At 32.0% G+C, this 26,783-nt stretch overlaps 1 pseudogene; it reads right to left on the bottom strand.

The window, feature by feature from the left end:
• Positions 1 to 13,512: 13,512 nt before the first annotated feature.
• LOC149546656 (L-gulonolactone oxidase 5-like) lies at positions 13,513 to 22,865 on the bottom strand (annotated as a pseudogene).
• Between the last annotated feature and the right edge of the window lie 3,918 nt (positions 22,866 to 26,783).

A 26,783-nucleotide genomic window follows, 5' to 3' on the forward strand; every position in this document is an offset into this window, starting at 1 on the left:
ATGTCATCAGGACTTTTTCAGAAAATAAAAAGACTTTATTTTCTAAAGGATTTTTAGGTGTCTACACTAACAAGCCAACTTTATGCTTTAGTAGTGAAGTTTTGTTGGTATCATCCCCACCCCAATTTTACTTTCTATTTGGAAGGTTTATGGGTCACCAAAATACTGTGTTCATGTGTTATGAATGTTTATCTTTTCTCATGCATGTAGTAGATTAGATGAATGAATGGTGAATGATATATATATGGTTAAATGCTAAATTGATTTATAGTTTTTGAGGTTACTGATTCACCCCTCCCCTCTTAGTAACCTAGCTAGTCTTGATTATTTCCAACAGGTTGATCTTTCATCCACTTCAACAATTACCACTATGTTTCAATGAAATATGATCCCCTAGGAGCATTTTCACAAGTTCTCAAAAAAAAATTTACATGTAGAGGACATTAGAGCATACATTCATTGTAAGGTTGAAAGTATGGCTGACAATGACATTCACAAGAACCCATACAAAGTTCACAATAATGACCTATCTCTTAAGAAAGGGTTTGAGTATTTGGATGAGATGACCATCATTAAGCATATGGTCTACACAGAGTTTAACAACCATGAAAGATAAAGAATGATTCTAAGGAAAATTTATGAAGATATGTTTTGGCTAGGTGACATACCTATAATAATAGACAATGACATGATTCACAAACCCACTAGACCTAGTAGTGAAGGAACCAATCCTTTGAATGAGAAAGATGTAAAGAAGATGGTTGAAACAACTCTAAAAACTAAGTGAAATGGAAGAAATATAAAGTTCGACATGATAAATGAGATTGATGTAAGATTAATCAAAAAGATAATAGGTTAAAGACAAATTATAGTTCAAGGATTAACTCAGTATCTATTGGATTCATCCTTGTAACATATCTAATGCCTATAAAGAAGCAGAAAGTAAATATGTGTGATATATTAAAGTAGTAGTTACTAGATAACATTGACAAAATTAAAAGGACTAAGAATGCAACATTTAGATTTGAACCAATGATTAAACATCCATTCTTCCAAGTTATGAAGAAATTCCCTGGTATGCCATATTAGGAGTGGAATGCAAATAAATGCACAATGAACCTAATATATCACTACTACAAGGATAATTTAGAGGACATGATAACATAGGATATCACTATTAGGATGAAGAGTTTCCAAAAAAAGATGAAGAAAATATATTGAATTTCTCCATCCCTGGTAGAGAAGTATAACTTGATGACATCTCTTTCATGGTTGAAACTGATTAGCATGCATGGAAGAAGTGGAACCAAGGGTGAAGATCATTGATCCTATAGGATATAAAATGATAGAATAAATCATTGAAGGTTTATGCAAAGATCATTCATGAGTCAAAGAGAGATATGGAATGTCCTAGATGGGGCACTTATGAGGACAAAGTAAAGGAAGCTCATAGTGAACTTCATAGACAAGACATTAAGAAAAGAGTAGAAAAGAAAATATATACCATATTGAAAGGAATAGGCATGAGGAGAGAAGAATACAAGGAAGCTAAGGTAATTACTGTTGAACTGAGAGAAAGTGGAAACTAAGAGATACTAATTACTAAGCCCTTAGTAATTTGAGGTACAGTAGAAGGTGTAACAATAGAAGGTTCATCATCACAAATACTTAGTGTACCTTATGCAACATTATCTAAAGTGAAACCCCAATTTGTCCCACCTATTAAAAAATATGAAGAAGATATATGTATTCTAAAGGTACAATTTGCCACCCCTTCAAGCATAAGAAAGTCTGCATGGTTGACAAACATTAAGAAGGAGAAAATTGAACCTCTTAAACATAAAATAGTGAAGAAGATGGATACATGACTAGAGAAGAAAAGAAAGACTCTTATTTCCCATTAAAGGCACTCAGAGAAGAAGAACTCAAATAGTTGAGTTTGAATTAGATGAAGAAGAGGCAGAGGTAAAGGAGGCAAAAAAGGAAGATAGAGGTAAAAGTGCCTACTAGAAGAAAATCATGCAAACCAAGGATTGAATCATTAAATGATGCTATCATAAATAAAGTAAATTTTGCATAGTTGAATAAGTTCTATGATTTATATAGTAGTTTTGAGAAATTTGAATTAGAAAATGTTATAATAAGGCATTTTTTATTGAGTGATAAGAAATTGCCTGATATACAAGGTCTTATCCCAAAATATTTGTATGGAAGAGTTATAAATGGAAAGCAGGGGGTAGTAGAGGAGGACAATAAAACCAAAGAGAATAAAATAAGAAACCTTTGCAAAGTTACTAGTGATGAACACTTGCATAGCATATACAGAAGTCTTGCACCCTATCTCCAAAATAAGACAAGACCCATCCTAATTATTGGAGGAAATTATGATGAAGAAAATAGAGGCATAGAGTCAAAAATTATGTAGATGATGTTTGAATTGAAGGCATCTAGTGTGCAAAAGGTTTCAAAAGAAGAGAGGAAAGGCATTGAACTAGAGGTAAAGGATACAAAGAAATATAAAATAGCAATAGATACAGTGATGATAGAGGCAGTCAGCACTCCATAGGTAATGATTTCTACTAGTACTATGAAAATAGATAATAATAAAACTACCTTAGACATAATAGTGGATCCTTTTAAGGATTGTAGACCATCCATTGTTGGCAATTTGGTGAGGTACACTAGCTCTTAGAATGGGGATGAAAAAGAAGAGGAGAAAAAGAAAGGTAAGAAGAGAAAAAGAGAGAGGTTGAGGACCAAAAGAATAATGAAGAAGAAGACAAGAAAAAATGAAGAAGAAAACAAGATATACTTTCTATAGGATAAGTACCTCTAAAGATTATACTATTATCAAATTTAGACTTCTAATGAATTAACTACTTTATGACCCCAAAAAATGATAGTTATAAAAAAAATAGTAATATGTTTAATTGACTTACTTTTACAATCCCTTTTATGAATCTAATTTCATAATAGCATTTTACTTCTCAAGTTCTACATACTACAATTTTGCAGATTCAAATCTGATTCAACTTTACCAGTATCATCCTTCAAGCTCAACTTTAGATCTATAATCTAAAGTTCATGCTTCAAGATCTCATTTTCTTTCTTCACTATAGAAACTTCATCACTATCCTTGATCTAATATTCAGGCTCTTTCTTGGACTTAAGATAATCTATCTTATCTTTAGCTTTTCAATTTAGATTTTGTATCTTCATATGTTTCTTTCAAAGCATTTCTTTCTTCAATAAGAATATAAATCTCCTCAACAAGTTCTTCTATAACTATTCCATATCTATAGTGATCTCTCATACCAATTATTTTAAATAAGAAATACTTAGTTGGGGGGGGGGGGGGGGGGGGGGGTGTGTGGGGGCGGGTTGAATTTTTATTTCAAAACTAGATATCTTTAACAACTTTATAACTTGTATAAGAAAGTAGACTAACTATGCTAAATAGTAAATATGATCATAAAATAAAGTAACTCATAACAACATACTTGTTTAACTAGTGAAATTTTGTCCAAGGGAAAATTGGGGATGCTACCCATAAAATGATCCACTAATCAAAAGTAGGTGTTAAACCCTGTTAGGATTCTATTACATTCATATAGCATCTAGGTCCTTGCTAAAGGACTTAGGCCAAGTTAAAATCCTTAAACCTGTTAGGAGTTTTCATACACAAATTACAAATGTATGCGAGATAAGCCCACTACCCAAACATACAATGTACAATAAAGTTCTTCAATACAAAAGATAGATACAAAAACCTTTACCCTATCAATAATATCTTAAAATCTTATATTGCCTATGCTTCTCTTCAAAAAAAATTATTAAAAATTTCAATCCTCTAATCATACATCATAATTTGCATCATCCACAATTTCACTCAATTACATAAACATTAAACTTCACCTTTTAGTTGCAATCTTTCCTTTATATCTTTCTATTTCACAAATATCTGCTTTATTAGCCTTCATACCTTTATTACAAAAATAATTTCAAGAATGAAGTGTTTGAAGACCTCTAACTAGACCACTCTTAATGCGGTAATATAAATTCTCTAACAAGGTCAAACTTAACAATATGTTTTGTAATCTTTAACGGGGTTAGCTCCTAACAGCGCTCACTTTAGAAGAGTGAAAATTATTGTGACTAGTTGCAAAATGGTTTATAAATTGTGCAGATGATGTCTAAATTGAAGGCATCCAGTGTGAAAAATGTTTTAGAAGAGAAGAAGGGCATTGAATCATATCTAAAGGATACATAGAAATATAAAATAGCAATAGATATAGTGATGATAGAGGTAGTCACCACTCTAAAGGTAATGATTTCTACTATAACTATGAAAATAGACAACAAAAAAACTACCTTGGAAATAATAGAGGATCATTTTAAGGATTATAGACCAGCCATTGTTGACAATTTGGTGAGGTACACTAGCTCTCAGAATGAGGAAGAAAAAGAAGAGGATAAAAAGAAAGGACAAGAAGAGAAAAAGATAGAGGTTGAGGACTGAAAGAAGAATAAAGAAGAAGACAAGATAAAGGAAGAAGAAAACAAGACATATTTTCTATAGGATTTATATCTCTAAACATTATACTATTGCTATTATTATTATCAAATATAGGCTTCTTACAATTAACTGCTTTATGACCAAGACCACGATAGTTATAAAAACAAATTAATAATAGGTTTAAATGACTTACTTGTACAATCCCTTTTATGAATCTACTTCCATAATAGCATTTTACTTCTCAAGTTCTACATACTACAAATTTGTAGATTCAAATCTAATTCAACTTTATTGGTATCATCCTTCAAGCTCAACATTTGATCCCTAATCTTATGTTCATGCTTTAGGATCTCATTTTCTTTCTTCACTTTTGAAACTTCATCACTATCCTTGATCTAATCTTTAGGCTCTTCCTTAGACTTAAGAAAATCTACCTTATCTTTAGCTTTCCAATTTAGACTTTTGCATCTCCATATCTTTCTTTCAAAGCATCTCTTTCTTCAATAAGAATATAAATCTCCTCAAGAGGTTCTTCTAGGTTCTGCTGTAACTATTCCATATCTATAGAGATCTCTCATACAAATTATTTTAAATAAGAAATACTTAGAGAAGGGCATTGAATTTGCATTTCAAAAACTTTTTCCACAAACTAGATATCTTTAACAACTTTATAACTTGTATAAGAAAGTGAAATAACCATGATAAACAATAAACATAACCATAAAATAAAGTAACTCATAACACCATACTTGTTTAACTAGTGCAACCTTGTCTGAGAAAAAATTGGGTACAGTACCCATAAAATGATCCACTAATCAAAAGTAACTGGTTAAATGCTATTAGGATTCTATTACATTCGTATAGCATCTAGGTCCTTGTTAGAGGACTTCAGCCAAAATAAAATCCTTAAACCTATTAGGAGTTTTTATACACAAATTACAAATGTATGCAAGGTAAGCTTACTACCCAAACATGCAATGTACAATAAAGTTCTTCAATACAAAAGATAGATGCAAAAACCTTTGCACTATCAGTGATATCTTCAAAATCTTATACTACATATTTATGAATAATGAATGGCATGGTGGGTAAGAACCTACATTGGTAGGGGAGGTTTTATCCTAATCAATTGTGATCTATGGTGGAGTTGTAGCATGGTATGTGTAGGATCATGGTGTGCCAAAATGTGGCGATCTAAAAAATATCTAGCTTTGAAATTGCTCAAACCATTTCAAAATATATTCAAACTTTTTTTCCAACCATCTTGATACCAAACCAAAAAATTAATACCTTTATAAGGCCTAGTATACCATTGGATACCACCCCTACATGGTCAACTTTAAAAATGTCCCAAAAATGTGTTTTGGCCTACTCTTGTGTCCTTTCTAAAGTGTTGATTGATACACTATTTGGAAAACAACTATAAATTTCAAACAGTAAAACATTTTGGAAATACAAAAGGTGCATCACCTTTTATACTTCTTCTACTATAAGGGAAAAGAAAAGAAAAAATTGCAAAGTTTTAAATTACTTAATGTGTTCAAACATGAGAGTCTTTTTATTCCAAAAATAATATAGTAGAAAATTCATAATTAATTAAATATTAAGAATAAAAATACCAAAAAATAAGAATCACATTCGAGAATGAGTCTACTTCCTACATCTAGAATCTAATTAAAAAATATTATCATTTGATTTTGATTATGGTGGTCATACATACATCTACTTCTTATTTTTGTCCTAAAATTTTTGTACTATAGCATTAAAATTCAGATTTTTGCCCAATCATTTTTTTTTTCAAATAATACTTAGTATTTTAGAAACTAAATTCAATTTCCAAGAGATTATTTTCTCAAATTTTTGATAGAAAGTTCATTGAAAATTGCATGTCAATTTGGCATAACCTCGATTTGTTGATTTTCCATTGCCACTTAAGGGAATAGTTTCATTGACCATGATTCTACAAATACCTAGCTCCAAAACATATGTCCTCCTATCCCTAACCACCATGTTTCTTCGATGTACCTTTGATGATACCAATCACATATGATGGCACCACACTAAGACATTATGGGGTCAACAACTAAAGAGCTTGATAGGCTGAAAGTAGATCAGTAGACAAACATGTACTGATAGGACTCAAACAATCTACTTAAGACTCCATAGAGATGTCTACTACAGATGGGATGTCAACATCGTAATACATATCATCAGATGAGGATGATGCAACACTATGACTAACTATAGATGCAGATCATGAGCATGGCATGTATCTATGCACTCAATCAAAAGATATCTAATGCACCTAGGTAGCAATAATGGCAATCCTCTAGTACACATCTCTATGTGTATCATCTACCACTTTATCTCTAGTTGCAACTAACTCTAATGGTTTGGCATCACCAAAAGGTTTGGACCAAGCAATGCCCATTTATTAATGGGCACATGAGCATCTAGGTGTATGAATATATCTAACAATCTACCTTGACCACTGCCAACTTTCTTAAGGATATTAGTGCAATCAACATCTCGATGCAGATGAAATTTTGCAAACAATTATTTGTAGAAATATAAGGGGAACTCATTCTTTTGGGACCACATGTGATGTGCAGCCAAAAAATGAGGATATATGAAAGGTGCCACCAATGGATTAGTAAATCTTGTAGCATGATACCCTCTTACCATTTTGAACAAATGATAATATGGGAACGTGCTCTCCACACTCTCCACTAACACCATCTCATCTATATCCCTCCACCTCAAACCACCACTGGCACAATCATAAGTGTTAAAACCCAAGATAGTGTGCATCATACTGATCAACTCATCCCTAATCATAACCACTTTATCCCTATCTTGTAGGGTAGGTGAATCTTGTAAGCTCTGATTAATAGAATCAAATGTGATCTATAAGCATTGAATAGTCTTAGTGAAAAATGTTTGCCTATCTTGGGTGCTCGTAGTGGATCTACATGATGAACCACTACTTATTACATAGATGAATCAATGTAATTATACTAATTTATCTTTAATCTCATAGGTTTATCCTACGAAAGATACTAGAACATCAACAAATCTCCTTTGATTGTACATGATATTTTTCTATCAAACATTTGGCTTCTAAGAGTTCCTATAGTGCTAGCTAGAAGTCATACTCTACTAGTGGAAGAATTTTGTTTGTAACAACCTAATTATTTTTTCCAAATATTTATTCCATGTACAATATTGTTTTTTAATATTAATCTTCCAGTATTATTTATGCTCCTCCAAGTTAACTAGATATGATTGAGGAGATAAGGATAAATGTTTCTTAGGTTACTTTTTCTCTAATTACTTATGCACCTCTTGATACTGTTGTGTATTTAATTTCTTTTGTTTATTTATCATCTCACTTACACTTACACTAGTTTTCCCCCTCAAATTGTGATTGTATTATCAAGATTGAAATATATAGTTTTTAAGTAAAACTCATTTATTGATGTTTTATGTGTAGTGGTTCACAAGAACCCATCTATTATTAGAATTAATCAAACACTTAGCACTTGTTGCATCTATTTGATTGTCACTCATTAATCATTAAAGGTCTAGAAAATTGGGTTACTAGATGACCAGGCTTAAGCTAGGATAAAAATCCATGGTAAATTACACTTATTTTGGAATGGTACTCATGTAGGTGACCTATCAGGAATATTCAACACTTTACATTTGTGACCATTACCTAAATGCAATAAGTTTTGAGTGTTTCATTCATTCTCATTAGATATAGGATCATTTGGATCACTTCCAATGGAACAAGGGTGAATCAGTTTGATCTAAAAATTATATAGTTGAGTCATGATAGGAATATCACAATATAACTCCTTGTGAAATTTATTTCATACTTTTTAATTAGAACTTAAGGGGATATATAATGAATAATATATATAGAGTATAAAACTTGCCCAAATTTTTTGAAATGATGTTTCAAGATAAGTAGGATAAAACGTTGAGGAAATACTATGGTTAAGTGAATTTGAGATTGAGTATTAGTAGGATGAATACCTTTTTAAAATATGTAGTGCTTTTCCTCTCTGAGTATCATCTAGATGCAATTAGTTCTATGTGTTCATTCAAAATTGTGAGGGATGAGTTTGTTTGAATCACTAAACATAGCACATGATTCAATGAGATTTTATCAAAAACTACATGGATAAATAGTGATCTAGCTCAATATTATTATTTTACATATTCTGGAAAATATTTGCTAGGTATCAAATAATTAGGTAAAGGGGCTCTATAATGAATGGTTCATAATGGGGTTGCAATTCAAGTGAGCTTAAACTTTGATAAAAATCAATGGCTGGGTGGCCATATTTTCAATAGTTTATAGATGGTTGACTTCTTGAAAAAGCACACTGCTTCATCTCCCTAGGCATTGCCTAGATGCAATGCTTAGAGATGGTTTCTTGTGAACCACTAGACTCGAAACATGGCTCAATAATTTGATTCAAAAACCAAATAGTTGCTTCTCTATTTCAATATCACAATTTTACTAGTTTTGAAACCTATTTCCTACTTATAAATTGTTGAGCTAATGTGTCTATACAGTGAATGGTTAATAAATTATTTGAACTGTTTGAACCTTCATAGATGAGATTATGATTTAAGTAGGCTTTACCATGGGAGAAACCCCATTATCAAGCACACTTGAGTTAGAGTAGTGCCAAAATGTATGCCTCATTAGAAAGCTAAATTCTAATTGAATCCTAATAGTATTATCACAACAAAATCATTTTACAAATTCAAAAACTTTTCTCTAAATAAAGAAAAAATATAACATTTTAAACAAATAAGCAACCAATATACTCATTGATTTTAAACCATCTTCAAAATATTCTACTACAAAGTTCATTGTTTATATATTAACTGTTGTTAAATCGTCTTCAAAACATTTTTTTCTATTTTAAAAATTAGTTATTAGTTTGAATAAGCTATTGTTTTAGGAATTCTAAATAAATATTTATACATTTCTACGGTATATGTTTTAAAACCTTCTATTCTAGTATATAGAATTTGAAGATGCAAACAACTTTTTATGTGTTGAATGAAAGAATTTAGGAGTATTTTGTTAATATTTTAATCTTGTCGAGTGATATAATCCATATACTAACACATCTTATCCAGTGCGCAAGAGTTGGGCTTCTGAAGTGGCCAATCTTGCACTGCCCAGCTTGCAAATAGAACGGTCCTCCCATATGATCTTGTAATTGAAGATTTCACATTCATGGCTTCCACATTGCACATATGGAGTACTTGTACTCCGGCGTATACAGAACGAGCACAAAACAAATGCCAACAGTGAGAATCATCATTTTTATTTCTTGCTAGGTAGCTTATGTTCCAAGGGGATTATAGCAGTGTGAATATATATACAAATTATTCACGAGTTCTAGTCATTTAATAAATCTTACAGATTGTAATGAGTTGGCAAAATGTATAATTACTATTTCACGTATTTAAAAAACCTTCCACACATTGTCAAGTTTCTACTAAATATTATTTTTCATATGCTCGGATTAGTACTATTTCACACATTTGAAAAATCACTCACACGTTGTCAATTTTATATTAAATTTTACTTTTCATATTGTGGAATTTAAATTAATAGTTTTTTTAATAAATTTTTATATTTAAAAAACTTCAAAGAGCGTAGTGATATTTTCCCATCCAATGAGGTATACATAAAATTGTAGTAACTAATCAAACTTGACAGATCTTCTAATGTATTCTTTCATTTTCATGGAAGAAAGTATGTAAGTAGTGAACTATTGAATTTATTAAAATTAGTTATATCTGAAATACTCTAATAATTCTTTTTTACAAGATTCATATTGTTGTATGATACCTAAATCGTAAACACATTGCAAATAAGAATCCACAAACCTAATATGTTTAGTAATTGACTAGATCATGTTTCTCATTAGTTGTAAAGTTAAACATATATATAACAATATAAAACAGCATTATAGAATCTCATAATAATGGTCTTCTTCTTTTAGAATATTTTGCTATATGTTTCTCAAAAAATCATGGTATTGTTTGCTTAGTAGCTCGTCATTAGGGTTTTTGTATTGTTTCTTCTCCAATAATTTCAAACTAAATTTAATACAAGATTTTCTAAAGGCTTTTAATGGCTCTAATAAGTGTCCTTGGAAGTTTGTGTTGAAAGTCTACTCTCTATTTCCTAATAAACTTAGATAAAATTCCATGGTCAATTGTGCTTGTTTTAGAGAAGTACTCACTCGGGTGGGTGCCATATTCAGAAGGTCCAATGTTTTACTTTTGTGATCATCACCTAGATGAAATGAGTGGCAAGCATTTCATTCAATCTCATGAGAGATGCATTCTTTTGAACTATTACTCATGAAACATGGGTCAATGAAGTTGGCTTGGGAACTAAATATTCAAATGCTAATAGAAATATTACAATATTACTGGTGAAAAAAATACACTACATATTTGTTAGATGCTAAGAAGATCTCTAACAAATTATTTATAAGGCCCAAAACATTATCTAAGTTTGAAAATGAGGCTGCAAGCTAGATGAGCTAAATCTCTAGAGAAACTCTCTGGTTAAGTGTATTTATAGTGGAGTAGTAACAAGATGGATGAATCTTAGAAAAATATAATGCTTCACTTCTATAAGAATCATCTAGATGTAATGTGTGCTAAGTTTTCCATTTAATCTCTTGTGAGAGATAAGTTTTTGTGATTCACTAATCATGACGCATGGATCAATTTGTTTTTATTAAAAATTACTTGCATGAATCTTGATAAAAATATCATAATTCTTCATGTCTTGGAAAATATCACTAAGGTATCAATTAGTAAGGTGAAGGGGTATATAATAAATGGTTCATAATGTACAACACTTGTTGATGGCTTTGAGAATGGTGTTGCAAGCTAAGTGAGCATAGCATTAAATAAAAACCTATGGTTGAATTTGGTGTAGGGCCACATATGCGATAGGAAGATAGCATGCAACATTATTAATGCATAATTATATTGCGATAGGAAGCCTGGTGGTGATAGGAAAACAACCTGCAATATGACTAAAATGTAGGGGCACAAAGCAAATATCATAAAGATTTGAGTTTGCAATCTGAAATTTGAAATATTAGTGAGGGAGTGAGTTTAAAGTTTTATGTTTTAAAATAAAAGTCCTTTTCCATGTGGTAGAAATGTTTAGGTGGCATTCTTATTATCCTACCCAACATTATCCACTTAGGACTTAGTATGAGTCTATTTTAATTTGTTTTGGGTGTGCTAAAAGTTTCTAATTTTCAAAAATGTTTTATGGGAAAAAATAAAAGGAAGAAAATGATGAATATTCCTAAAGCATCATGTGTTGGCATTCAAAATGTAACTACCACAAGAAAGCTATGATGGTTTTTTGGGAGTTACATTAGAAGGTTTTTCAAAAAAAGAAAGGGTGCATATTGTAAGAGAGATTTTTGGACAAAGTTTTTAGGAGAAAGTGAATAGAATGAAGTCCATGAGTTTTCTTGTAATTTTCTTGGATTTCTAGTGTTGTATGGATGTGATTGTGTAGTATTCTACATACATTTTTCTATTTGTATATAGATCTAAATTTTGGAAGAAATCTGAAAATCAGATCTTAATAGTTTAGCATTTTCTTACTTTTCATTTCCCATCAGTCAGATCTGTCTGTTGTTTTGAGAGTGGCCTTTCCATGGAGGGTTTCTAAAGATCCTCCAATAGTCTTTGTTAGTTTTTGGAGGATCCTCTTTAGTTTCATACATTGATTTGTTCTTGTATTGTTATCTCATATAATATTATAGAAAAACTCAGTTGTAATGCAGATTTGAATGGTCAACATCATTGTGTGTTGACCATTTGTTGACAAAAATTATGAAAATCTGCATGCATGCATGTGCAACCTGATTTTATGAAGTTTTAAAATCCCTCTACATCAGAATGTACTTTAGATTAGTACTCAGATTGATGGTGTCTTGGGAAAGTCAAATGGTTTAGGTCTTTGAACATCACCTAAATGCAATCAGAGTAAAGCATTTGATTCATTCTTGTGAGAGATGAGATCTTTTAAATAGCTCCAAATGGAACATAGCTTAGTGAGCTTGATTTGAAAACCAAATAGTTGAATATTGACGAGGTTATCATCTTTTAACTTGGCAAAAATGTTTCCTATTTATCAATTGATACATTAATGGATGTCTATATAAATGGTTCATAAAGCACAAAACATGTTGAAATTTTCACAAATGAGATTCCACCCAAGAAGGCTTAACCTTGGAGAAAACCCCATGGTCAAGCTTGCTTAATTGGAGTAGTATTGGAATTGGTGACCTATCAAAAAGACTCAATACTACTTTAATCTTAATAGTATTATAAAAATATATATTCAGATTCCAAATCTTTTGTCAAATTAAATAATAATAATTTCATTATCAACATACTTGTTATTGTTGAGTAGTCATAAAAATAATCTAATAGAAAATTCATTTTTAATATACTAGCAGTTGTTAAGTCATTTTCAAAACATGACATTATACTTTAATATTAATTACTAGTTTGAATAAGTTTACATTCTGAATTATAAACTAAGATACATACATTTCTATGGTCCGTTAGTCAAAATATGTTTAAAAAAATTATATTCTAGCTTATGCAATTTAAAGATTCAAACACCTTTTTATTTGTTGAATGAACGGATTTCGAAGTATTCTGTATATATTTTGAGCGCTATAATCTCTACACTGAAAACATTTCCAGAAGTGAATCTTGACGAATACACCAAATTGTGGTTGCAATAAATTATATTAAAAATGTGTTTCTTTAAAGAAGAAAATGAATTTGAAAGATGTAAGAAAAAAATCCATCATTGTTTGTGAGGGAGAATAGTTTAATTCTAAAAGTAGAATTTGTTTATTATTTTGAAAAACTCTTGAACATAGAACTAGTTACTCAAGGAACTAGTTCTGAAATGTTCAGGGATGAAACGACAATATTTTCAATTAACCTTTCTGCAAACACGAGCATTCTTCCATACTCTCCCTGGCTTGCAAAGAAATCCTTTATCTGGAGCACAATGTTTATCCTCCCTACATTTACACATCTTGTCCAGTGCACATCCATCTCTCAACTCCTCCACACCTTTCCCTCCAATTCTGAACAAACCGTCGGTCCAATCGTTGGAAAACACTCCGTTTGGATCAAATCTCGCCTTCACCTTTAAAAATTCCGTCAAGTTCACTGCCCGTTGAGCCAACCCTCCGAACAAGTGACCTCCAGACTTTCCCTAGTGCAGCCCCGCTCCATACTTCTCAATCACCATCTGCTCCATCTCTTGAAACACATCATCATTCCACTTGGGCGTCCCGGCTTCTCTTGGTCAGTAAGATAAATATTTGAACCTCACCTGATCCTCAGAAGGTCCCAAGTACGCCTGGGACTTCTTAAGAGACCTTATAACCATCGTAGTTGTGTCGCACAGCCTTTGGGGATCCAAATCTCTTATTTTCTTTACATCCTCTACGACTTCTCAGAATCGAGACAAAGGCACTCCAAATTCAACGTTAAAGAGCTTAGCTCTGTGGACGCGGCGATCCCACACACATGTTGTCTTATTCTTATCTAATATCTAGGTCGATGTACAGCTCCCATCCGTTTGCTCAGAAACTCGCTCGCAGTCACCAGATGTCTGCATACGGTGATTGAAACCCACCACCGGATAGCCGGTGAAAAGTTTCCCGTCATTCAGAAACCCGTTGCCGCCCACCGGATATTGAAGCATTCTGCTTCCGACCTGATCACAAATTGCAGTCACATTTGCTTTTGCCTGTATTGAATTGACTGAAGTGCAAACACAAACCAAATAAGATGCATTTTTATAACAAAGCTTTTGTTATTCAAATCAAAATCAAAATAATAATGAAAGGGAAGTCTTCAAATAAGATTGAGTAACAATAGCTCTTCATGGTACTGGTGAATTTGAATGGTTTGAAAATTTGTCTATCTAGAAAAAGGTATTACTGAGTCCTTATCACATTATAAGAGATGACGCCAGAATCATATATTCCACAAATTTAGAGAAATAGATACACATAAGTCTTTAGTTCAAAAAATTTTACCCATTGAAAAATGGATTGAAGGGTTAAAATAAATTAAAAGTAGTAAGTTTTTAAATCAAATTTAAATCTATAAATCTATAATCTGCTGATAGAATTGAATGATTCTAAATGAGACTGCAGAAATAAAGTCTAACTGAATGCAAAATACAGACATGATAAAGAATGAAATAAGATTCAAATCAATAGATATATTGGTAAAATTGAATGGGAAATTGTCAAATGCAAAACTCTGAGATGATAAAAAATGACGAGGGAATCTTGCCCCAAAGGATGGAGATTGTGTTGCAAACTCACAAAACTAGAATTGTAGGATTCAAACAACAATAGCAACACACAAGAAAAAAAAATGATAATATTCAAAACAAGGAAGGCTCTGTTTTACTGCAGAGAAAAAAACTGATATATTATTCCATCTACAAATTGCTATTCAGCCAATACATTTATTCAAATAAAAATTGTTAAAACTAATCCCTAACACATAGATCAAAATATAGATTAGGAGTTCTGACAGTAGTTTTAGCATTATTCCATGCCTATGATTAAGGATGGGAGAAGAAGTAACTAAGACTAGACAAAAATGCATCCAAAAATATAATCTAATGCATGCCATATGTACAGCATGCTTCTTGTTTAAACTACTCCTAAACTGAAGTATTCTAAAAATTATTTATAGAATGGTGGAAATGGAGCAGTGGAGCTGGAGTTTGAAGTGAAGATCTCAGCATCAATCTTCATACTCCCCCTTGATGCTGAGAGGACTCACAATCTGATCTCTGAGTACCAAAAACTGATCTTTTGTAACTGCATTTGTGAAGATGTCTGCAATTTTCTCCTTTGTGCTGATGTACTTCAACTCAACCACTTTATTTTGTACCAAATCTCTAATAAAATGTTGTTTAAGATCAAAGTGTTTGGTCCTGCTGTGATGAACTGGATTCTTGGCCAATTTAATGGCACTTATGTTGTCACAAAAAATCACAGTAGGCTGAACCTGTATCTCTCCAATTTCTTCAAGAAGCTTTCTAAGCCATAAAGTTTGTGTGCCAACTGAAGTGACCGCAACATATTCCGCTTCTGTAGAAGAGAGAACAACCATACTTTGCTTCTTTGAACTCCATGTAATTAAACCGGAACCCAAAGAAAAACAACTACTAGATGAAGATTTTCGGTCATCCAAACAACCTCCCCAATCTGAATCACTAAAGCCAACAAGCTCAAACTTATTAGAAGAATAGTGAATGCCAAAATCTACCGTACTTTTCACATACCTCAAAATTCTCTTGGCTGCCTTCATATGTTCCTCTGATGGATTTTTCATATACCTTGAAACCAATGAAACTGAATAAGCAATATCAGGCCTTGTGTGAGTTAAAAACATCAAACTCCCTACAATGCTTCTGTATAATGTCTCATCAACAATTTTAGCACCATCATCTCTACATAATGTAACTCCATGAGCAATTGGAGTGGAAAGAGGTTTACAATCAGCCATATCAAATTTTTTCAACATATCTTTTGCATACTTTTCTTGACAAATAAAAATTTCATCTTTACCTTGATAAACCTCCATGCCAAGAAAGTACTTCATGAGACCTAAATCTTTCATCTCAAACTCATTCATCATAGCAACTTTAAATTCATCTTTCATATTTGAACTACTACCCATATATAACAAATCATCAACATACAAACTCACAATGAGAATATCATTACTTTCTTGTTTGTAGTAAAGGGTAGGTTCACTCTTACTTCTTTGAAAGACATTCTGCTAAAAATATCCATCAATTCTTGCATACCATGCACGTGGTGCTTGCTTGAGGCCATACAAAGCCTTCTTCAACTTGTAGACATAATCTTCTTTGCCTTGAATCTCAAAACCTTGTGGCTGTCCCACATATACCTCTTCTTCTAAGTACCCATTCAAGAAAGCACTTTTCACATCCATGTGATGAATACTCCATTTCTTTTGAGCTGCAAGAGAAATTAACATCCTAATAGTTTATTTTCTTGCTACTGGTACAAAAGTTTCTTCATAATCAATGCCATACCTTTGAGTGAAACCTTTAGCAACCAATCTTGCCTTGTGTCTTTCAACACTCCCATCACTATTATACTTGGTCTTATAGACCCATTTTGTGCCAATCTTCTTCTTCTTATGTGGAAGATCTACAAGCTCCCATGTTTCATTCCTATCAATGAAATCCATCTCTTCATTCATTGCTTGCATCCAAACCTCATTAGCACATGCATCTTCAAAACATGATGGCTCAAAATCAGCTTTAGCAAGTAATGCAAAATTTACTGTCTCACCTATTGGATCTTCTTCATGTGCTTGATTTTGACACCTCTCATAAATATCACTCAATCTTCTTACCTTCCTTGGAGGACTAGAGGATGGACTTGCTCTTGGTATTGGTGAGGGGTTTTTTGGTGGGCTTGGTGATCTTGAAATAGAACCATTAGCTGGCTGCTCATTATCATTATCAGCAATATCATCATCATTCAAAATTGATTTTGGCTTTCCAACATATTGTTTTTGATGACCATAAACTCCCCCTTCATCAAAAATCATATCTCTTGAAACAACAATCTTATTAGTAATAGGATTGAATAATCTACAAGCTTTTCTTTCTTCACTATAGCCCACAAAAATACATGATTCACTTTTAGCATCTAGATTTTGCCTATTCTGATCAGGGATGTGAACATAAGCCAAACAACCAAAAACTTTAAAATGATTTACATTGGGCTTTTTCTCATACCATGCTTCATATGGAGTCATCTTGTGGAGGGCACTTGTAGGACTCCTGTTGAGAATATATACGGCTGTAGCAACTGAATCAGCCCAATAAGAATTGTTCAAACCCTTGGTTTGTAACATGCTCCTTGCCATTTCTACCACTATACGATTCTTCCTTTCAGCCACTCCATTCTGTTGGGGTGTGTATGCAGTTGTGAGTTGTCTTTTGATGCCATTCATCTCACAAAAATTCTGAAAATTGTTTGAGCAAAATTCTCCTCCTCGATCTGTTCTCAAACATCTTATTGTGTTCCCTTTCTCATTCTTTACAGGACCTTTAAACTTCTTGAATGTATCAAAGGCTTCATCTTTAGTCTTCAAAAAATATACCCAACACATGCGTGAGTAATCATCAATAAAAGTAATGAAATATGACGGCTTACCCAAACTTTGTGTTTGCATTGGACCACAAATATCTGAATGAATAAGTTGAAGTGGGTATTGGGCCCACCATGCATTGCCTTTTGGAAATGATTCCCTTGAATGTTTCCTTTTTGCACACCCTTCACAAATCTGTTTATGCTCTTCAACCTTAGGCAATCCAAGAACTAATGCATTTGATGTTAGATTCTTCAAACTATTGAAATTTAAATGGCCATACCTGAGATGCCACAACCAACTTTTATCCTCATAAGCCATATTGACAAGCTAATTATCATTTTGACCAAACTTCAAAGGAAACATCCTATTCTTTGTCATAGGAACAACTGTAATCACTTTATTTTTTTTATTCTTATCATAGATAGTACAGTGCATGTTCTCAAATACCACTCTATAATTCTTCTCACATAGCTGCCCAACACTCAATAAATTATGTTTTAACTTGGGAGTATAATAAATATCTTGAACACTTTTCATACCTTCCTTTTTCTGAACATCCATGGCTCCTTTGACCACAACATCCACAGTATTGTTATTACCAAGGGTAATATTGGATCTGTAACTATCATCTAGCTTTGAAAATATTTCTCTGTTACCAGACATATGATTAGAGCATCTAGAATCCAAATGCCAAACATCATTCACATTACCTTCACCTTTCCCATAACACAAAAATAAATTACTTGAGGAAGGATCCTCATCTCGTTGGGCATAATTTGCACTATTGTTACCTAATTTCAGTCTACACTCTCTCTCAAAATGTCCATACTTATTGCAATGATAGCATTGGATGTTCTTTTTATTAAATCTGCCTCTACCTCTTCCTCCTTGAGCACCTCCTCTTCCTCTAGATCCTCTTGAAAAATTCTGATTTTGGCCCCTTCCCGAGCCTTTGTTGTTGTTACTACTGCTACTAGCACCATCGTTCTTTGAAATTTGCAATTGGGAAGCAAAAGCCTTCTCATTAACACTGATAGATGTGTCCCTTATTCTATCCTCATGTGATATAAGAGATCCAACCAATTCATCATACTCCATGGTAGCTAAATTTTTGCTTTCTTCTATGGCAATTACTAAAATATTCCATCTTGGGGTTAGAGATCTCAATACCTTTTGTATTATTTGCTCTTGAGCAATAGATTCACCCAAAGTGGCCATTTTATGAGTCACATCTTTCACTCTCACACAGAAATCTCCCACACTCTCTGTCTCCTTCATCTTCAAGTTCTCATATTCTCTTTTCAAGGTTTGTAGCTTCACAACCTTGATCTGATCATTGCCATGGTAAGCATCTTTTAGAGTCTTCCAGGCCTCTTTTGCTATATGTGCATCAGCAATTCGAGGAAACAAGCTCTTATCAAGAGCCATTTGAATGTGAAACAATGCCATTCCATTCTTCTTCTCAGCTTCTTTCTTCAATGTCCTGTCATTAGGTTGGAGAGTATTCCAATCTGCAAGCTCTTCATATCCAAATTCAACGATCTCCTAAAAATCTTTCCCAATCAAAAAAGTCTTCATCTTGATTGACCAATATTGGTAATCAACTCCATCAAACTCTAGGATTTGCAAATTGTTTGCCATGCTGTTGTCTTCCAAACACCTTCAGCTCTGATACCAAATGTAGGATTCAAACAACAGCAGCAACACACAAGAAAAAAAAATGATAATATTCAAAACAAAGAAGGCTCTATTTTACTGCAGAGAAAAAAACTGATATATTATTCCATCTACAAATTGCTATTCAGCCAATACATTTATTCAAATAAAAATTGTTAAAACTAATCCCTAACACATAGATCAAAATATAGATCAGGAGTTCTGACAGTAGTTTTAGCATTATTCCATGCCTATGATTAAGGATGGGAGAAGAAGTAACTAAGACTAGACAAAAATGCATCCAAAAATATCATCTAATGCATGCCATATGTACAGCATGCTTCTTGTTTAAACTACTCCTAAATTGAAGTATTCTAAAAATTATTTATAAAATGGTGGAAATGGAGCAGTGGAACTGGAGTTTGAAGTGAAGATCTCAGCACCAATCTTCAAGAATGGATACTCTCAATCTTAGATGTTGCCATTTAAAAACAGAAGAAGATTGAAAAGGTTAAATAGTACACACCTAGAGAAGCATTGGTTTCAATGTCAGACACTCTGCTGGGACTACCTATGGCCGACCAGCTACCGTCTCCGACAACATCAACAGAAACTCGATCGATTTTTGCAAAAATCGCCTTCCGATGTGAAGGCATCCAATTTATGTCACCAAATGTGTGAGCTCTGAGAAAACGTTCGGCTTCATTTTCCAGATCGTGATCGTGCCTCACTGAGACAGAAACAGATCTCTTGAACATTGGCTCCAGAGCGAACGTTATCTCTGAAATCGCCCCCAGTGTTCCCCGTGACAATTATGCCGCTTTGAGATCTTCGTCTGATTCGGTCAAAACTAGCATCTTTGAATACCCTTCAGAGGGAGACGCAGGAACTACGATTCTCATTCCCACCACGTACTCATAAACTCCGCCGCCTTTCCCGGCGAAGCTGCTGCTGTGGGCTCTGGTGGAAATAACACCGGCTGCAGAAACTCCACTGATGTAAGTCATGGTGGGCAGAGCGAGGCCGTGCGTTGCTGCTGCTTCAATCACATCTCTCATCAGCGCTCCGGCTTGGACTGTGATTGTCATTGCCTTGCTGTTCACTTCAATGACATAGTCATAATTCTGTGTTAAAATGATGAGCCCTTTTCTGTCAACGCAGACAAGCATTGAGATGCTGTGAGCGTGTTTGCTCACCACTCGGATCTTCTGCTTGTTTCGAACAGCGTGGGCAACGGCACGCAGGAGCTGGGCTTCTGAAGTGGGTAATGCAACGTTGGCCGCCTTGCAAGAAGAACGGTCCTCCCAGATGGCCTCGTAATTGAAGATCTCACATTCATGGCTTCCACATTGCACAGATGGAGCAGGCGAACACCGCTGGGCTTTGGCGTCTGCGTAATACAGAACGAGCACAAACAAAATCGAAACAGTTCATATCATCGTCTTATTTTGCACCAAACTATAGGTTATGTTCCAAGAGACTTATACCACTGTGTATATATACAAATTATTCCCCTATTCTAGTCACGCAATGAAATCTTATAGCTTGTAATGAGCTGGCAAAATTATAAAAAAATTCTACACATCGTTATATTTATAAAATGTCTAATTATAAACTCTATTTTTAATATTTTAAAATTTAAATAGAGATCTCTTTATATAATTGTTTTTACTTAAACAATTTTTACTTAAACTATTTCGATGGAATTAAAGAGTTTTTCTATCAAACTCAAAGAACCCTAGAAATCTTTTTTTTAAGTATTAGAAAGTCATACAATTTTTTTAAATGAAAATAAATTTAGTTTCTATGAAAATATTATATAGCTTTTAGTATTATCGAAATTAAAGAGTTTTTCTATCAAACTCAAAGAACCCTAGAAATCTCTTTTTTTAGTATTAGAAAGTCTTACAATTTTTTTAAATGAAAATAAATTTAGTTTCTATTAAAATATTATATAGCTTTTAGTATTCTGAAAATAATAACAGACAAATATTTAGTAATAATCTATATTGAATAAATTTATCTATTGTAAGTTACATACAGTAATCATATAAAACATTAATTCCTAAACTATTATGATATACAGAAACTTGTATCCACAAATAAAACATATTCACCATTTAATATTTTCTTTATTATTATTTTTTAAATATGTGAAAAGTAGTAAATTATAGATGTGTATGTAACAATGATAATACCTTGACAAAAATACGGTATTAAAGATTTTAATCTTAAGTTTGTTATTTCACTACTTGTAAAGAAAATTTAAAAAGCCATCTAGAATTAAACCAACATAAAAGCTTTATTCCTCAGATAGTCTGATAATAGAAATAGCCTAGACACTGTATAAGAGCACTCTTCCTAATGGTCAATAAATCAGAATCGCCTCATTTATATGTTGTAATCTGCACATCTATATCAAAATTTATTTTAACATTTCTAAAATTACAGCTGGATCTAATACAAAAGTGAGTGGAATTTTTTTATCTAATCTATCTCATAAAATACTATGGACTTAGTTAAGTTATAAAACCCGACTCTTAAACGTCACACTAACACTTTAGAGTGACAGCTAGTGTGAGTCTCTTTGAACGTCATAATTTCAAAATAACTATAGTCTACAGACATCGGTTCTTATGTGTTTTTAATTTATTTAATAGCAATTAAATGTCTAATAAGAGGCTCCTATCGACAGGATAGATGAATTTAGCACGCTTCTTAATCAGACGCAATTCCCAGCTGTATTGCTTCGTCCTTTTTCTTCTTTGATAACAACTTTGTATTGGACTGATTTGAAAAAAATCTTTTCTAGATTCGATTGCTTTTGCATCAACGTAATATTCCAAAATATGATAAAAATAACCACAGACATGTGAGCCCACCCTATTCAGAACAGTTTGTCACCAATAATTTTAATATACCTAGAGTATCCAATATTCAATTCAACAGCTCTGAGTGATATGCAAGCCTGTAAAGCATGTTGTTAGCAGAGGCACGTAGCACTACAAATTGGACATACATCTTTATTGCTTGGAAAATATGATTATGCATTCTAATAGAATTTGACCCATTTTTTCAGCAATACAATACACCTTTAATTCAGGTTTAACTATTGTCCTCTATATTTATAGCATACTCATTTCAAAATCAGCCTTCAGTTCTGTTAAAATGTCATTATAAAAAGACCTCGTTCCTCTTTCCAGCTCTCGCAACTGTAATAATGTCTCTTAGTTTCAAAAGTGGTGCAAGTTGCTCCTAAACAAATAGAAGATTGTTGTGTTCATTGACGTATTACCCTATATATGTTCGCAAATACCTTATTCATTGTAATTATTTTAAGTAGTTCATCCATTGTGATAACAACATTGTTATATGTTTTATAATTTGGCTGCTGAGCTTGAAAGAAACGAGAGAGAATCATATTCGCTTCGTATTTAAAATTCACTTCATTACAATAAATGGCCTCACTCAGTCAAAGCCTCAATATGATATCGTTTAACCAATTCATATTTAAAAGAAAAAAAGAAAAAATAATGTTTATTTTCTATTAAAACAACAATCATAAGGTAAGGAAATTCAGAATGAGCACGAGCAAAATGCAAATGGTGTGAATGATCATTTTTATATAAATTTCTAGCTAAGTAGGTTATTGCAATTGTCTATAAATTAGTTTAATCTACATTTTGAATTATGTGAGGAATCATATGCTACATTAATTACAAATCAAATGTAGTATATATAAAAGTGTATCAACCAATCAATCATAATGATGATATGTTTTAATCTTTCGTTTTTTGTAGAAAGAAGAATGTTAGAAGTAGTGAGTTGTCTCATTTATTAAAAATTTATAGATCTAAAATATACTAATATTTACATTTATTTTTAAATTTGTATTATTTTTTATATTAAAATAGCCAAAAACAAGGAAGCTGAACATACATGACACATGTCCAAGATAAACAACAAAAAAAATTAACAAGTCTATCCTCTTTACCAATATAAAAATCTCATCCCAACTAACCATAAATAACAAATTAAACCAACTATTCCCAATAAAGCTATGGTTTAAACAAAGAGTTTTACAATTTATCACACTACTAAAGATTAACAATATTCTACTACTACAATGATAGCTTATAACCAAAATAGAGTATAAAGTTTAATAATACATTGCCAACAAAAGTGCACAAGAGTAAATTTTATATTAATGGACTAAATCATTTGGCTCTTTAATTTAAATTTTAAATAGTTATGTAGATATATGTTAATATATTAATCATTAGGGTTTAAAGTTAGGTTAGATATTTTAGTTGTAGTAGTTATTTTATATCAGTTATTTTTAGTAATTATTAAATTGCTAGATATGACTACCTTATTTAAGTAATGCATCTTGATGAATCGATACAGTAAAGTTTTGATTATGTTTTGATTATTTTCCATTACATCATATTTTTGGGCCTAATAGTGGTATCAGAGCAGGTAAAAATGATGCAGTAGAAGGAAAAGAAAAGAGAATCTAAATATAATAAGCCCTCTGACTATCAATAGTCATGGCCATTTTGTTCATTTATTTTGAAATGCAAATAAAATTTTTGGTATTTTAATTGAAATGAAATTCTATTTTAGTTCACAGGGAGACTGATTTTAAAATTCAGTTACAAGGCACATTGATTTCAAATAATTTTCTGAGTCATGGTTATTTTCATAACCAAAATTAGACGATAATTGTTTAGAACTAATTCACACAATGCTGGCAGTGGTTTGATTTTCAATTTATATCAAGTTGTCATAAGACACTTCCATAATGGCCAATTTGGTTTGCAATGAATGATTGTGGGAGTCAAAGAATTAATTAGGAAATCATTTTTCTTGAGATTCAAATCTAATTTCCATGAAACTGATTCTCCTCCTAGTACATTGATGCAGAGTGCATAGCAGTAAGGTGAATTAAGCCCAATCATACTTATAAAAATGGTATCTCCTATCTTATTTCAAGCAACAACCACATCAGCAACTATTTATTCTCTTGTAAAATCTACATCGAAGATAACTCTATCTTACATATTATTCTCTTTTTCAAACCATCAATCTAAGACTTTCTATCAAAATAGGTTCTTTGAATAATCAACTCGATTCCATGAACATTAAACATTCTCCAAAAACCCAATTCAAGAAACATTAAACTTCTTTCATTCAAGAATTAATAAAAATAGAAAATCACGAATACAAAAATGAAGAATAGAACATATGAATATAGAATTTAATCCCTCTTCTTCATTTCTCAATTCCTCTTTACATCATTCGGTCTCATTCATCGAGATTCCATCTCCACCTCCCATCCAGTTACAAAATATGCCATATATAAAGGTTTGCAAAAACCCAACACTAATTATTATAACCACCATATCTTAACTCCCCATAACTGACTCACTAACCTAGGAATGCTTCTAATAGTTCTCAATGACCGATTAGAAGTAATTTGAAACACATAAAATAAAATAATAACACTAACCTTATCACATCATTTAAGACACAAAAATGGCTTACTTAAGCCATACACAATGAATAATAATCATTTATAATCTAGAAGCTTCAAATTTTTCCAATTGTCGGATGCCCCTATATCATACATCTAAGTAAATAACATTTTTTCTTTCAATAGTGAGTATTAAAACCATGATAACAAATTTCTAATTTCTAGTAAGTATCGATTGCTAAGAAATTAAATGAGTTCAGAAGTATGATATGAAGATTTGGGTTTTGGTGAATTGGTTTTAAAAGGACTCTTCCAAAATGGTATCATTTTTCAATTGGCTTTGAAATCAAATTTTTTTTAAACCTTCTAACTTCAAAATGGTTTTGGTAAACATAATAATATTTTTATTTGAAATTTTCTAATTTAATACTATTAGATTTGAAGTTGGTTGAATGAGGTATTAGTTTGGCTGCAAAACCATACATGCAGATTTTTTATATTGTTCCATAATACAAGTTTCATATTGGGTTTGATTCTTAATTTTATTTTTAAAGATTCATATTTTAATGGTATCATGATGGTATGGTACTTATCGATCCTCTTGACCGACTCAAGCATGATGATGAAGATGGATTCAAAAGAATGTTGTCAATTTACGAACGAATGATATTGGAAGCTATTATTATCAGCCCAACTATTCAAGAATTCTATTTTATAAAGTATCAATGAATAGTATTGGACTTGTTATAAACCAATTCTAGATTGAGGTATTTTTATTTTATCAATATTCAAAAGAAGATATCAAATAGAAAGATGTCATTGATAAAAGAGTAAAGAAACTAAAGATGCCTTGGCAGCTTGAGGTTGTTTAAAATGTTTTTTTTTTTTTTTTAATGAATAGTTTATAGTTTCTGGCTGCGGCCATGTTGTTTATTTCGGCTTCGGCCATTTGAACTCATTCGCGGGGTGATCTTGTATCCCCCGACCCCTTTTTTGTGAATTGTAATCTTAGTAAATTTTATTAATTGAAAAGGACTATTCATTAAAAAAAAGAGACTAATGGATTTTCTATGAATGAATGAAAGTAAATTGATATTTTTCAAGATATACTTGGTTGTAAGATTTAGAAGTTTCATTATGCTCTATATTAAATATAAAAAGAAAAAGTTCTTCAAAGAAGTAATATGGTGGTAAAACAACGAAACTAAATAAGACCAGTTTGGTAAAAAGAAATTATCTTGAAGAGGGAGTGCATCAAAGTTGAGAGTTCAAATGAAACTACCAAAGATAAGTTGACAATGATATTGGTACATGGTAATGTATTCCATCTATTTGAAGCAATGAAGATAAATATGTGTTATCTTATATAATATCTTATCACATGAAATTATTTCATCTCATCTGCTAAGGGGAGGATATTCTATATATGTTAGATTCAAATTCAAGTGAGTGCAATTTTAGATGCAAGTTCAAGTGAGAAATGATAATAAAAATTCATTCTAGGTTCAAGTTCAAATGAAGGACAAATACACAACACCCAATGTGTTGTTTTATTGCATCTAATGTCTGCTATTGTCTAAATGTCATATGGACAAAATAATTCATAACACCTAATGTGTTGTTTTATTGCACCTAATATGTGCTATTATAAAAATTTCATATGGACAAAACAATTCATAACACCCAATGTGTGCTCTTATCAAATTGTAATATAGACAAACAAGTCCATAACACCCAATGTGTGTTAAAAGTACAAAGTTGTGTCACCTGTCAGGCTAACTTATTAGAACTACTGAATTTGAGTATTTCTATCCAAATTTTTTTTTTTTCAAATATATGATTTAGATAAATCCATTCTAGCTA

Source organism: Cupressus sempervirens, chromosome 7 (assembly GCF_028749045.1).
Source record: "Cupressus sempervirens isolate cs-2001-9-10 chromosome 7, ASM2874904v1, whole genome shotgun sequence".
Classification (NCBI taxonomy): domain Eukaryota; kingdom Viridiplantae; phylum Streptophyta; class Pinopsida; order Cupressales; family Cupressaceae; genus Cupressus; species Cupressus sempervirens.